The following is a 15,653-nucleotide window of genomic DNA, read 5'->3' on the forward strand; positions in this document are numbered from 1 at the left end:
CAGTCGTATGTGGTGCCGGTAGGTGACCCAGGTTTCGGAGCCATACAACAAGGTGGGCAGTACAACAGCTCTGTACACGCTGATCTTTGTGTCTTTCTTCAGGTGTTTGTTGTTCCACACTCTCTTGTACAGCCTGCCGAATGCGCTGTTTGCCTTTGCAAGTCTGTTGTCGATCTCCTTGTCGATCTTGGCGTCAGACGAGATGGTGCAGCCTAGGTAGCTGAACTGGTGGACCGACTTCAGCTCTGTCTCACCGATGTTGATGTGAGGAGCGTGGAATTCTTCCTGTGGGGCAGGCTGGTGGAGAACTTCCGTCTTTTTCAGACTGACTTCTAGGCCGAAGAGCTGCGCAGCCTCTGCGAAGCAGGACGTTATACGCTGCAGGGCCGCTTCTGTATGGGCGACAAGGGCAGCATCGTCGGCAAACAGAAGCTCTCTGATGAGTTGCTCCAGTGTCTTGGTGTGGGCCTGTAGCCGCCTCAGGTTGAATAGGCTGCCATCAGTGCGGTATCTGATGAAGATACCGTCGTCGTCGCCAAGATCTTCAGTGGCCTGTTGGAGCATCATGCTGAAGAAGATCGTGAAGAGGGTCGGCGCGAGGACACAACCTTGTTTCACTCCATTTCCAATTGGGAAGGGCTCCGAAAGGTCGTTGCTGTGTCTGACCTGTCCACGCTGTTCCTCATGTAGTTGGATGACCATGCTGAGGAATTTTGGGGGGCATCCTAGACGTTTCATGATCTCCCACAGACCTTTTCTGCTCACGGTGTCGAAAGCTTTCGTGAGATCGACGAATGTCGCATACAGTCCTTTGTTCTGTTCCCGACATTTTTCTTGTAGCTGTCTGAGAACGAAGACCATGTCAGTGGTGCCTCTGTTGGCTCTAAAGCCACACTGACTCTCTGGGAGATGTTCTTCGGCGATAGTAGGCACCAGCCGATTTAGGAGGACTCTGGCGAGGATCTTGCCTGCGATGGAGAGCAGAGTTATCCCCCTGTAGTTGGAGCAGTCCGACTTTTCTCCCTTGTTTTTATACAGGGTGAAGATGACTGCGTCACGGAGGTCCTGTGGTAGTTTGCCTTGCTCCCAGCAGCAGACAAAGAGGTTGTGGAGTTTGGAGTGTAGTGCTGGGCCTCCATTCTTCCACGCCTCCGGCGGAATTCCGTCAACCCCTGCTGCCTTGCCACATTTCAGCTGTTCAATGGCCTTGACAGTCTCTTCTAGGGTTGGTAGCTCGTCCAGTTGTAATTTCACTGGCTGTTGTGGGATGCGGAGAATTGCCGAGTCTTGAACCGTGCGGTTGGCGCTGAAGAGGGCCTGGAAATGTTCCGACCACCTGTTCAGGATCGACGTCTTGTCTGTGAAGAGCGCCTGGCCGTCTGCACTGCGCAAAGGACTCTGGACCTGGTATGAGGGACCGTACACCGCCTTCAAGGCTTCGTATAAGCCCCGGTAGTCACCAGTGTCTGCACAAAGCTGAGCCCTCTCTGCCAGGTTGGTCCACCACCCATTTTGAATCTCACGAAGCTTGCGCTGGAGGTTGCTGCATATGAGCCGGAAGGTTGCTTTCTTCACCGGACAAGACGGTTGTGCAAGGTGAGCCTGGTGGGCTGATCTCTTCTTCGCCAGCAATTCTTGGATCTCCTGGTTGTTTTCGTCAAACCAGTCCTTGTTCTTTTTCGACGAGAACCCTAGGACTTCTTCAGAGGACTGCAGGATGGCTGATTTCAGCTGTGCCCATAGTGCTTCTGGAGAGGGGTCTGTGGGGCAACTGGGGTCTTCAAGTTTGTCCTGAAGCTTCGCCTGGAATTCAGCTTTCACTTCAGCTGACTGAAAGTTGCCGACCTGGAATTTCTTCCTAGGAGCTCCTCCTTTCTTTGGTTTGGGCTTGAAGTGGAGCCTGAGCTTGCTGCGGACGAGGCGGTGGTCAGTATGACACTCCGCGCTGGGCATCACTCGGGTGTGTAGGACGTCTCGTACGTCTCTCTGGCGCATCAGGATGTAATCAATGAGGTGCCAATGTTTGGACCGAGGATGCATCCACGTTGTCTTCAGGCTGTCCTTCTGCTGGAAAATGGTGTTGGTGATGGTAAACTGCTGCTCTGCACAGAACTCGAGAAGAAGGCGCCCATTGTCGTTGCAATTACCAACGCCATGCTTGCCAAGGACTCCTTTCCAGGCTTCTGAATCTTGGCCAACTCTGGCATTGAAGTCGCCAAGGATGATGACCTTGTCGTCAGCAGGGGTGTTCTGAACGAGGTTGCGCAGATCAGTGTAAAACTTGACCTTTTCTGTGGGGTCCGCTTGGAGGGTTGGAGCGTACACGCTGAACAGAGTGGCATGCTGTTTGTTCCGTAGTGGGAGGCGCATGGACATAATTCGGTCTGAGTGTCCTGTTGGCAGGTTTTCAAGCTTGGAGGCAATGGTGCTCCTGACCATAAAGCCTACGCCATAAAGGCGTCTCTCGGTCTCTGGCTTGCCTGACCAGTAGAGGGTGTACCCAGCGCCGTGTTCCTGGAGGCTGCCTTTCCCTGCAAAGCGGACTTCGCTGACGGCAGCTATGTCAATGTTCAGTCTCTGAAGTTCGTGTGCGACTAGAGCGGAACGCCTTTCTGGGTGGTTGCTGTCTGCAGAGTCACGCATGGTTCGGATGTTCCAGCATGCTACCTGTAGTCCTTTTGCACCTAATTGTGAGGCAGGTGCCGGCCTTTTCTTCTCTATTGTTGTTCGACCGCGTTTGGAGATGCCCGTTGACCGCGGCTAGCCAACTGGGGGGTATGGAGATGAGCATTTGTTTGGACCACCTTTTCTAGGCCCCTCTCCGTGTGGAGCAAGCAGTGCTGTCCCTAGAAAAGGCTGCTTGGTCGTTCAGGGTGCTGCCGAGTGATGCTGTCACCTCCGGGTCAACAATCAGGCGACCAATATCCTGAACCGCCTGCATGCAGGATTGGAACTGCGGCTTCCAGTGACATCTTCCACCTGCCGTTTTCGCCCCTTTCCCATCGCTACAGGGCTTGGAATAGTTGGTGGCGCGGACGTGGACGTGTCCTTCAAGCCTGCGCAATGGAATTTTTAGGTGGAGTGCAGTGTGCGCAGTACTGGCCCCACCCTTTACACCCGTGGTTCATCTGCCATAGCCTAGCAAGCTGGGACGGTGACAGTGAGGTCCTCAGGTCGTAGGTTTTATATCAGACTGTCCTTGTCCTAGCCTCTGGCTCAAAAACCTTCCTCGGAGGCACGGGGGCGCGGCTACTGAAAGTCGGGACATGGCCATGGACCCAGGGTCAATGCATGTCGAGACTGTCCTGCATTCCTTAGCACTTCATGGGTTTTACTTCAGACTTTTCCTTGTCTTAGATGGACTGCCTTCCCGGGCTGTTGAGCTCCATCTGCCCGCATGTGACAGGTAGCACAGGGTTACATGGTACCTGTGGCAGGTAGAGACCTGACCTGACAATAGGAACTAAACAAAAACTCTCTTCCATCACAGCTGATAGTCCAACTGGGCAGTACATACATCCCTCTTTCCAGCTCAGTCAGGAACTTCGGCGTTGTCCTGTACAACATACTGTCCATGCAAAAATTTATCAGTCAGACATGTCAATCCTGCTACTGTCAGTTGCGACGCATCAGTTCCATTCGGAAATATTTGTCCACTGACGCAACATCTAGACTTGTCGTTTCTCTCATTCTCTCGCGCCTCGACTACCCAGTGTTACTCCCTATTGTCTGGTTTGCCTGCTTCATCCATTCAGTCCCTTCAGCGCATACAAAACTCGGCTGCCCGACTCGTCCTCAGAAAGAAAAGATCTGAGCACATCACTCCTATTTTGCAACATCTCCATTCAGTGGCTCCCTGTCTCACACAGAATAAAGTATAAGATCAGCACTCTGTTATGAATGTATTCACAAATCTGCCCCTTCCTATCTTTGTGGCTGCCTTCACCTCTACACTCCATCTCGCTCTCTACGATCGGCTTTGGATCCACTCTGTTTACGCATACCCAGATTCAAACACTCCACTGTTGGACGACGTTCTTTCTCTGTCTCTGGACCTTGTATTTGGAATGAACTTCCACTTTCGCTTCATCAGGTCTCTGCACTCAGCTCTTTCAAGTCTGGTCTTAAAACCCACCTCTTCACAAGATAGCCTCCCTCCCCTACCTCTTCGTTGTCCTCAGTTTCTTCAGTTTTAGAGTTATGCATGCATGTGAATGACTGGTGTGAAAGCACTTACATTTGTCTCTGCACAAGATTCAGCGCCATATAAATATTATTATTATTATTATAGTTCAAAACATCTCATATCAAAACTGACATGGAACTTACACTTGAAATACCTTTTGACAAAGGCTAGAAAAAGACTTCTTAAAGATTGTGAGCAGGCAACACTGGGGTCAGGATACCTCGATCTGTACTAGCTTATACACGTAGCAACATCGCTAGTATGCTCAAAGTTAACCTATGCACAAGAAATATTTTTGTCTCCACCAAAATACATGTTAAAACAAATTACAAAGCATAGTTAGTAAAGCATTTAAGCTTGCTGTTGGTGTTCCAGTTCATGCTTCAACTTCAAAAACACACACAGAAATTAAAATATTACCCTTCGAAAAACAGATGAAACTTGCATCAGCAAAATGTATATTGAGAAGTACAACAGTTCAAAATTCAAATACTGCTGAGATCGGTTTAACTCACTCAGTACGGCCAGTCCTCTCTTCTCCTCTACACAGACCCCTCGGATGTCAAGTGGGTGTCTCAATGATCCAACCTTTAGCTTCCGTCGTCAGAATTGTGGTATTCTTTGTCAACATTCACCTCTTCAGTGTAAGAGCCTTCCGCTTGTAATATTTTGATGGTGGTAATTGGGATGAAACGCTGTTAACGTCGTCTCTTTCGCCGTTCGTATGGAGAGAGTTAAAATCAAACATTCATTTAACTCAGTAAAAGAGCACAATCTATTCAATCCCTCACAACTATCAGTACATATATACCTGGCATATTCGAAACATCAGGGGTGAACCTGAGTCAAACCGCCTCTCACTTATCATACACCAGGATGATACCCCAATGGGAGATGAACAATGCAACATTTGACATTAATTACCTAGATTTAACCAGTAGCGCGCCTATAAGACGTCAGCTGACGTCCTACAAAAAGTGTTGCCATAGTGCCAATGAGACGTCCACTAACGTCCTGCATATGTTCTGATTTTTCCTTCAATGGAGTTGAGTTCAATTCACATAAACAGACTCTGAACAGTTAGTTTGATGTGTCTGGATTATAAAAATACTATTTAGAGGTAGAAGACCCCTTTCTTCTCGATAATAATTTTCTAACTGATCACGTGATATGCGCGTGAAAAAGCGGGTTGCATCATGTGCAAAAAAAGGCACTGAAAACTGTGCCCAGTAAAGCAAAGTCACAGTCAGCAGACTTACACAATTCTGAAAGTTCTGCTTGTGATTGTGGACAGCTTTCGCTATGAAGGATCTCTTTTGTCTGATGATTGACAATGACATGATGAAACTGGCAGCCCATTTGATGGTAATTCAGTCCGTCCATCCAATCAGACAGCATTTTTGAAAAATGTGGCTATGACTGACTGAATACGTGCAGCTGGGGTTGGAAGAAGGGGAGGAGAGGAAGAGGAGTGATGTAAGACGATAGGTCGAATGCCAGCCAGAGGTCATCAACCCAGGGGCGTGGCCGTTTTGGGAAGAGCGCACTCATATTTCAATGCAGACTAAAGGAAATCGACATCCACCAATGCTCCACGATTTTCACGAAACCGCAGGGTTGAACCTGCACTGGACATGAAACACGTGCGTTTTGTTTGTTTTTTTGTTAATCGCCTTTTTCTTTTTCTAAGTCAGTTGGCTGACTTGTTTGAAGAGGTGGCAAGCCGGATGCACAGCAGACACTTTAATCGGCCCACGTGCAACTTGAAAGGAGTGAACGTCATCACTTGCAAACGCTCTTTGATGTTAAAAAAAAAACAAAAAAAACCCCTTGTCAGCTCAGTTTCTGAGACCGTGATTGGCCTTTTATGTTGACTTTACCCACCTTTGTCATTAATTGTTGGGACAGTGATTTATTTGCATGTCTGCACGAGCTGTGATTTGTTTTTATAAACTTATAGCCTGGTTTTGTTTTCATTTTTTTCTGACAATGGACATGCTATTTCTAGCTTATTTTGTTTATTTTCTTTATGGATGTCACTATGTAGAAGCGGAAATTTGTTGCATAAAAATTATTATCTTGACTTTCCATTCCTGAACAGTTATCTACAATCAACCAAATTGAGAAAAAGCCCAGAAGCAGAATCTACACTCATTTTCCTTCACAAAAACGTTTACTTTCTTTCTGTATCACCCAAAGCTTTTGTGCTAGAATTTTTTGTTATTTATTACCCCCGAATCCTCAAAATTCCCTGGCAAGGGGAGAGCACTTTCTTACAAAATTCTCTGGCACTGAACTGGTTCAAAGAAAGCTGAAGGCTCTGCTCTCTCCGGTTTTGTTAAATCTCACATACAGAGCAAAGGCAGAGAAAAAGAACCTAGACGTGGTATGGCTGGATCTGGCAAATGCGTACAGGTCAGTTCCTCATGAGATGATCCAACTGGCTCTTGAGATTCACCATGTACCAACGAACATCAGGGAAATGCTGAAGAAGTACTTCCATGGCTTCTCAATGTGGTTCACCACCAAGGAATACATGACAGATTGGCTGTGCAATTTCTCCAATCCTGTTTGTGCTGGTAATGGAAGTGATCTTGAAGGCCTTAATGACCTCGATCACGGATACCAGATACTTCCTTTGAAAGCCTTTATGGATGATACAACAGTTCTTTCAACAAAAGAGGATGACACCCGTGAAATATTGAAGCAGTTGGACGAGCTAGTTGCCTCAGCCAGGATGAACTTAAAACCAAAGAAATCATGGAGCCTCACTGCATAAAGGAAAGGTAGCTGAAACGGTCACATTCACTTTAGCCAGCCAAGCCATCCCAACGGTGTCAGATGAACCAGTCAAGAGCCATGGAAGATGGTATGACGAGTCCCTGAAAAATACAAAAAGAGGAAAGGAAACCAAGCAGACAGCAGAAGATGGCCTGCTTATCATAGACAGTGTGGCCATCCTGGCAATACAAAGTGTGGTGCCTACAGTCCATGCTGATACCAAAGCTCCTGAGGCCTTTCCTGATATATGATATCAGCTGTAGCACAGCTGAGTCGATTGAGGCAAAAATCAAAAAGTACACACGCTAATGGCTTGGTGTCCCACCTGGTCTCACTGACGTGGCACTCTACTGGTGCCATGCAAATCTGAGGTTACCTCTTCTTCTGCGTTTGTGGGCTGCAACTCCCACGTTCACTCGTACATACGTGAGTGGGCTTTTACGTGTGTTACAGTGTGCAAGCTGTAGATCAGTCACACCACTTTCACCCTGTCCCCAGTCCCTCCCCATCCCTTCACCTCGCCACCCCCCTCCCCACCATTTCTTTTCTCCCTCACTGTTCCGTCCAGTCCAAAATTCCAGCCTTTGAGGTCGCGCCGACACCGCGCCACTCTCCCTCCTTCCCTCACCCCACTCCCAGTTTGGCTGTCTTTTGTTCCGAGCGTCTGCCGTCACTCAGACCAGCTGTGGAGCACGTGCAGTTATGTGTCCCTATGCTGAAGTAGGTCTAGGAATGTCCTAAACATGCTGATGCCGGCATGTCGAAACATTCCAGTAAGGCGCTCTTGTCTTTTAAGTCATCCCCCATCTCCCATTCACAAACACAACTGCAGTAGATGGCAGGACTTCGGAATGTAAGCAAAGGAGAATTTATGCAAAATCTATCCCGGACCAGGCAGATGTATGATGCTCTGATGTCGTATCTTCCTTCCCCCTGCCCTCCCCCCCCCCCCTCCCCCCCCCCCCCACCCCCTCCCTTATCTCTCCCCTCTCCTTGTGAGTCTTAACTCCCGAGAGCAAGGTTTCGGTTGCGCATGCGCACTAGAGCCTATCCAGGACTTGTATCCAAATCCAGACGACCTTCCCTACATGGGTCACATGTGGTGGTGAAAGGTTAGTAGATCGTCATATTTCTCTCCGTTTGCATGTTTTACAAACAATGTGGTCGTTTACGGTTGCCAACGTCGAGGGGCTGTCTGCATGCTTTCCAATTCTCACCGGACAGTACCACGTGCTGGTGCTATTTTTATCTGACAGACACGTCTAGCGCAAACACAAACGGCTCTAGCTCCGCCCCTTTTCTCTGCATTCAAATTTTGTATTACGTGTAGCTGACACATTTTGTACTTTCCAAAGTCAATTCAGGTCTAGATTGGAAGCTGCTAGGCAAATCTCGCTCTCTGCCATAAATGAAGCCAAACCGTAGCTTTATTAGGCTTTTATTTTGAATAAACCTTCACCGACGTCACAGTGTCAGACTCTGGTGAGAAACTGGCTTGATTCAAATCGCCCGCCATTTATAGTCCGGTTCAGGCTTTAAACCTAACGTCACAGTGTTTATACACAAGCAGGTTTTGTTCAAAACACCTTTGAAAGAGGAAACCAACATATGAATAGCGCATATTGGTTACTTTAGTTAACCAACTGGGGAGTGTTTTACATTAATACTAGTAGTGTGTCCATCGAGATCAATGATGACCATCGTTGTCATCCAGCTGGGGGAGGGTGGTGGTGGTGGTGGGGGGGGGGGGTATGCTCATGAATCTATCTGTGAGTGCGCAGATGGCTGAATAGTCCAATCTGCGCACGAAATGTTCGCTGACAGTTGGGGCAGACAAAGACAGGCATATCATTGTCAGGGAGCAGCAGTTCTGTTGGCCTCGCACAACTTGGCACCTTTGTGCACAGCAGCGCGCCATTTGTCACGGTCCGCTGCAGATTCCTCCCAGGAGTCAGGGTTGATATCAAACGCTTTCAGAGAGACTTTCAGAGTATCTCTGAAGCGCTTCTTCTGACCTCCGTGTGATCTCTTCCCTTGTTGCAGCTCGCCGTGGAAGAGCCTTTTGGGCAGCCGATGGTCTGGCATGCGCGCCACGTGTCCAGCCCAGCGAAGCTGGGACTGCATCAGGATGGTGAAGATGCTGGGAAGGGTGGCTTTTGCGAGCACCTCCGTGTCTGGGGTCCTGTCTTGCCACTTGATGTTCAGTAGCTTCCTTAGGCATGTTGTGTGGAAGTGGTTCAGCTTCTTGGCATGTCGTTGGTACACTGTCCAAGTTTCGCAGGCATACAGTAGTGTGGGGAGAACTACTGCTCTGTAGACCTTTAGTTTGGTCTCAAGACCAATGCCTCTTCTGTTCCAGACATTTGCATAGAGTCTACCAAAAGTTGCGTTTGCTCTTGCAATCCTGACGTTCACTTCATCGTTGATGGTCGCATTTCGTGACAGTGTGCTGCCAAGGTATATGAACCACTCCACCGCACTGAGTCTCTGACCATTGACTGTGATATTGGGCTCAAAGTGGGGTTTTCCCTGGGGCTGGCTGATGGAGAACTTCAGTTTTCCTCGTGCTGATGGTAAGGTCGAAGTTCCTGCTGGCAGTGGCAAACTTGTTGACACTGAGCTGCATGTCAGGTTCAGATCCAGCGTTGAGGGCACAATCATCAGCAAACAAAAAGTCTCTGATGATGTCTCTCATGACCTTCGTTTTTGCTTGAAGCCTTCTGAGATTAAACAGCTTGCCATCTGTTCGGTAATTTAGGCCGATTCCAACATCGCCATCTCTGAAGGCACCAGTAAGCATTGCAGAGAACATGAAGCTGAACAGTGTTGGAGCCAGGACGCAGCCTTTCTTGACACCATTTGTGACAGGAAAAGGAGCAGATGTTTCGCCATTGTCCTGGACTCGAGCCTGCATGCCTTCATGGAATTGGCTGACCAAGGAAATAAATTTCCGAGGGCATCCATACTTGGCCATGATCTTCCACAGTCCTTCTCTACTCAAGGTGTTGAAGGCTTTAGTGAGGTCGACACAGGTGGAAAACAGATCAGCATTTTGCTCCTGACATTTCTCTTGCGGCTGCCTTGCAGCAAACACTATGTCGGTGGTTCCACACTCTTTCTGGAATCCACATTGGCTCTCAGGCAAATGACCTTGGTCAAGATGTGCTGTGAGTCGGTTTAGTAGGATCCTGGCAAGTATCTTGCCTGTGATGGAGAGCAAGGAAATGCCCCGATGGTTATCACAGGCTTGCCGGTTCCCCTTTCGCTTGTACAAGTGAATGATAGATGCATCTTTGAAATCCTGGGGGATTGTGTCTTCTTTCCACATGAGTGAGTACAGCTGATGGAGCTTCTCAGTCAGCACAGTGCCTCCATCCTTGTAGACCTCTGCTGGTATGGAGTCTGAGCCAGGTGCTTTACCACTGGATAGCAGACGGATTGCTTTCTGGGTCTCAAGAAGTGTTGACGGATCGTCCAGTGCATCGTTGATGGGGACTTGTGGGAGACGGTCTATGGCTTCATCATTTATGGAGGAATGGCGATTTAAGACACTGTTGAAGTGCTCAGCCCAGCGTTCGAGAATTGTCTCCTTCTCGGTGATCAAGGTATTCCCATCTGCAGAGAGGAGGGGGGATGATCCTGAGGATGTGGGGCCGTAGACTTCTTTTAAGGCATCATAGAACCTCTTCATATTGTGCCTATCAGTATATCCCTGGATCTCATCAGCTTTGTCACTCAGCCACTTATCCTGCATCTGACGTAACTTTTGCTGAACAGTCCTGCGGATGGCATTGTACACATCCTTTTTTGATGTGGACTTTGGGTTGCTCAGGTAGGCTTGATGCAGACGGCGTTTCTCATCCAAAAGCTGCTTGATTTCATCACAGTTTTCATCAAACCAGTCTTTGTGCTTTCTGGTCATGGGTCCCAGAGTCTCTGAAGCTGTACTATAGATCAGCTCACGCAGGGTCCTCTTGTCAGACTCCACATTCTGGTTGTCCAGAGAGGCGGATTCCAGACGATCTTCCAGCAGCTCCACAAAGGTCTGTTTGATGGTGATGTTTTTCAGCTTAGCGATGTTGAGCCGTTTTGGAGCCTTCTGGCCTTGGGGGCGTCTCTTGGGCTGGATTCGAATATTCAGCTTCGAGACTACAAGGCGATGGTCTGTCCAACACTCGGCGCCGCACATGGCCTTTGTCACACGTACATCTTGCCTATCCCTTTTCCTGACGATGACGTAATCGATGAGATGCCAATGCTTTGAGCGAGGGTGCATCCATGACGTCCTGTTACGCGTAGGGAGGCAGAAAACTGTGTTGGTTATCAGCAGTTCATGCTCTGCACAGGTCTGAAGCAAAAGCAATCCATTTGGGTTGCAGTGGCCCACGCCATGCTTTCCAATCACTCCATCCCAGGAGATGTAGTCAGAGCCAACTCTAGCATTGAAGTCCCCAAGAATGATGACCTTGTCTGCTTTAGGGATAGCAGCAATGACAGAGTGAAGGTCCTTGTAGAACTTCGCCTTCACTTCATCCGGGTTGGTCATGGTTGGGGCGTAGGCACTGACAATGGTGAGGTGCTTCTGGCCAGATGCCAGTGGGAGTTTCATGGTCATAAGCCTATCGTTGACTCCCTTTGGGATTCCAGCTAGCTTGCTGACAAGTGCTGTTTTTACTGCAAAACCAACGCCAGCCTCACGTCGCTCTATGCTTCCTCGTCCACTCCAGAAGAAGGTGTAACCAGATCCCCGTTCACAGAGCTTGCCTTCCCCTGCAAGCCGAGTCTCACTCAAGGCTGTGATGTCGATGTTGTATCTGGCAAGTTCGGATGCAACTAGTGCCGTTCTCCTTTGGGGTCTGTCCGCATTATCTCTGTCCAGGAGAGTCCTTATGTTCCAAGCACCAATGGTGAGAGGAACGATCCTTGTTTTTTTCTTTTCTTTCTCTTTGTTTCAACCGCTGATGTAGGGTCCCCGCCAGCCACGGTATGCTGGCCAGGGTGATATGGAGCAGGCAATTTTTAGGGCGCCTTTTCTAGCCCCTTCCTCATGCCAGGGAGGTGAGCAGTGCATTCCTAAAGAGGGCTGCTCAGACGCTCAGACGGCTGCCGAGCTCCATCACTGCTCCTGTCGATGAAGAACGACCCTATGGCCTGAGCCGCCTGCGTGCAGGTCTGCGGCTGCGACTGCCAGTGTACCCACACCTGTCGTTTCGTCGCTCGCCTGTCACCACAGGACTTGAGGGTGATGAAATGATGAAGGATGAAAGGTCAATAAGGATGACTGATGACTTGCGCGATGAGTTTGTTTAAAGTGAAGAGGAGTTGTGCAACGTCGACCTCACTCTTTCGTCCGGGTCCACCAATTTCCAGTGGCAAGACTAAGTCGAGACGACTGGAGGATGAGCACGGATGCAGTGGATGACCAAGATATCCTTTCGGTGTCTCATCTTGCTCTCTGCACTCCACAGTGCGTTGCTGTAACCGCCTTCCTCTCCGTTGAACCGATAGGTTTCTTCCGCAGATTCTACCGGATCCAGACTTTGCATGCATGGGTAGACACACCCTGGGGGCCAACTGCGTGTGGCATGCACACAGCACAGTGGAGCTAGATGGCCGTCAGTGGCTCTCCTGAGCCGACGCCCTTTTATGGATCTCGTTTTTAATTCCATAAGGGTGTCTAGCCACCTGCCTCACCAGTCCCGGAAGGGAGCGGTGGGAGTGCCGGTTTAGTCGCCGGCAATCCGACCCTGAACAGGTTGTACTGGATTTCAGGTTACCAGTAGTAAATCTAATGACCTGACCTGACCTTTACATTAATAATGTTGGTAGGAAGGGTTTAAAAGCGAAGTACACACCCAGACAGCAGAGCCAAATGGGCCCCACATGGTTAACCAGATGGTCCCCACTTGGGTTAACACAGGTGGGCCCCACTAAGATTCGCAACGGGGTTTCCAAGTGGGACCCACATGGGTTTCTGCTTGGATCTCAGTGGGCAATCCCATATGATGGGCAGCCCATCAAAATCCCATCTCAGATGGGCTTACCACATGAAAACCATATGGGGTCTGGTTGTATTTTCATGGGCTGTCCCATGTCCCATGGTATTTTCATGGGCTGTTCCATGTCCCAAGTGGTATTTTGATGGGCTGTCCCATGTCCCAAGTGGTATTTTGATGGCTGTCCCATGTCCCCAGTGGTATCCCAGTGGTATTTTTGTGGGCTTTCCTATGTCCCTATGGTATTTTTGTATTGATTATGATCAAACACACACACACACACACACGCACACACTTTTGAAAACAACAACAACAGGAGTTTATTTGAATAAGATTACATCACATGGTTGAAAATCATTTTCACAAATACAAGGTCATTGACAATTTTTACAGTTTCACTCCATGACATTTTACATAATTTATATCTGCTTCATCATATATATATATATATATATATATGCACACCCGCACGTTCCAATATTCCGTTACTTCCACAGTGTAGACATGCATACACACACATACCTCATCCTCTACACACACACACACTTACACACACACACACACACACACGCACGTGCACAGAGCTCTCCTGCCACATGTGTACACTTACACCCTCGCGCACGCACACAAACACACATACACACATGAACAGAGGCTGCCTCTGATTGGCCGCAAGAGGGATGGGAAAAGATCTCTGATGCCAAGAACGTGGCGTCTAGGTGTTGCTCAGTCTATTGTATTTGGAAAAGCCCACAGCGACTCTGTTCCGTTTTGAAGTATTTTGCGCAGTGTTGGTTTGGAAATGATGCCGATATTCGTTTGATTTGCAAAGCACCGTAAAGAAGAGGACATCATCATATACACAGATGGCTTAGTCACCAAAGACCAACCCGGGTGGGGATTCACTGCGAAACAAAATGGAAAAACAATAAGGGAAGAGAATGCTGCCTACAAAGCCACAACCTCTAGCCTAACGATGGAAGTTGAAGCTGTGACACATGCCCTCCAGTGGCTATCATCTATCCATATGCCTGGAAACCAACATGCCATGATTCTAACGGACTCAATGAACCTCATACAGAAAATTGAAAGCAGAATGGGAAGCCCAGAGTGGCATGAGGCAATGCGCAACTTTCAGATTAAAAAACTTACATGGTCATGCAGGGACATGCAGGTGTTAAGGGAAATGAGCGAGCTGACAGACTTGCTGGTTACGCAACAACAACGAGCGGCCTTCAGTTTCAGTTTCAGTAGCTCAAGGAGGCGTCACTGCGTTCGGACAAATCCATATACGCTACACCACATCTGCCAAGCAGATGCCTGACCAGCAGCGTAACCCAAAGCGCTTAGTCAGGCCTTGAGAAAAAAAAAAGGTAGTAGTAATGAAAATAATGATAAAATAATAATAATAATAATAAATAAATAATTAAATAAATAAGACAACAATGATGATAAATAAGCAAATAAATATAAAACATGAAGACACACATTCACACATACACCCACACAAGCATAACAGATATGCCCCCAAAACGCAGTTTCACAGATATGAAAGCACAGTCAAATACATATAAACGTACATGAGCTCCAACACACACACACACACACACACACACACACCACAAATTACCCTGCACCTCCTCTACCCCCTCCTCCACACACTCATTTCTAGTCTATGTATCGCAGCTTCCACGGCACACACACACACACACACACACACACACAAACACACACATACATACACATACACAGATGAACGCTTACTTGTACAAGCACCCACACACACGCCCATATCTCCCACCCCCAACCCCACACACATATATACAAAGATATATATATATATATATAATATATACGTTCCAATATCCTGTTGCTCCCACAGTGTAGGCATGCATACACTCACATACCTCATCCTCTACCTCACCTCCCTGCATCCCCACCTCCCCCTCACACACACACACAACACACACACACACAAACACACACACACACACACACACATGCACAGAACTCTCCTGACACTTGTGTACACTTACACTCTCACGCATGCACAAACGCACTCAAAAACACAGACCCACACATACACACAAACACACACATACACACACGCACAGAGGCTGCCACTGATTGGCCGCAAGAGGGATGGGAAAAGATCTCTGAGCGGCCTACATCTAGGAAAATCGGAAATCCTCAAAAAAGTCAAAGAATACCAAAAAGAACAGGTACAAGGCCATCACACCATCGATCGCCTCAAAGAAATAAAGGTAGAGAGAGGGAGCGGCCGTAAATCTAGCATGAATACATAAATGTCTTTTTATGCTCGCTATATTTCATTTAGACCTTTATTCTTTGTGTTTCAGAACCTGAACAGAGGGAAATGGACACAGATTTATGAATTCATGAGGAAACAACACACAGGAAACAAAAACTTCAGCTGCACAGTCATCAGAATGATACCCAGAAGACATCAGACCATGAAAATGGAAGGAGCAGGACACAGATCAACATGCCAGTGGAGCACTCTTCTGCTATTTCCTCCAGTCAGCAGCAGTGGAAAGTGATAGGTCAGTTATGAGAGAGATATTCTTCTGGTAGAAATTTGCCAGAGGGGACTTTTTCTTGCTATGGATTCTTTTACATGCCTTAGCTAAGTAGGAAAAGTATTGTATACTATTGATATTAGTTTAATT

Source organism: Babylonia areolata, chromosome 6, assembly GCF_041734735.1.
Source record: "Babylonia areolata isolate BAREFJ2019XMU chromosome 6, ASM4173473v1, whole genome shotgun sequence".
In the NCBI taxonomy this organism is placed as follows: domain Eukaryota; kingdom Metazoa; phylum Mollusca; class Gastropoda; order Neogastropoda; family Buccinidae; genus Babylonia; species Babylonia areolata.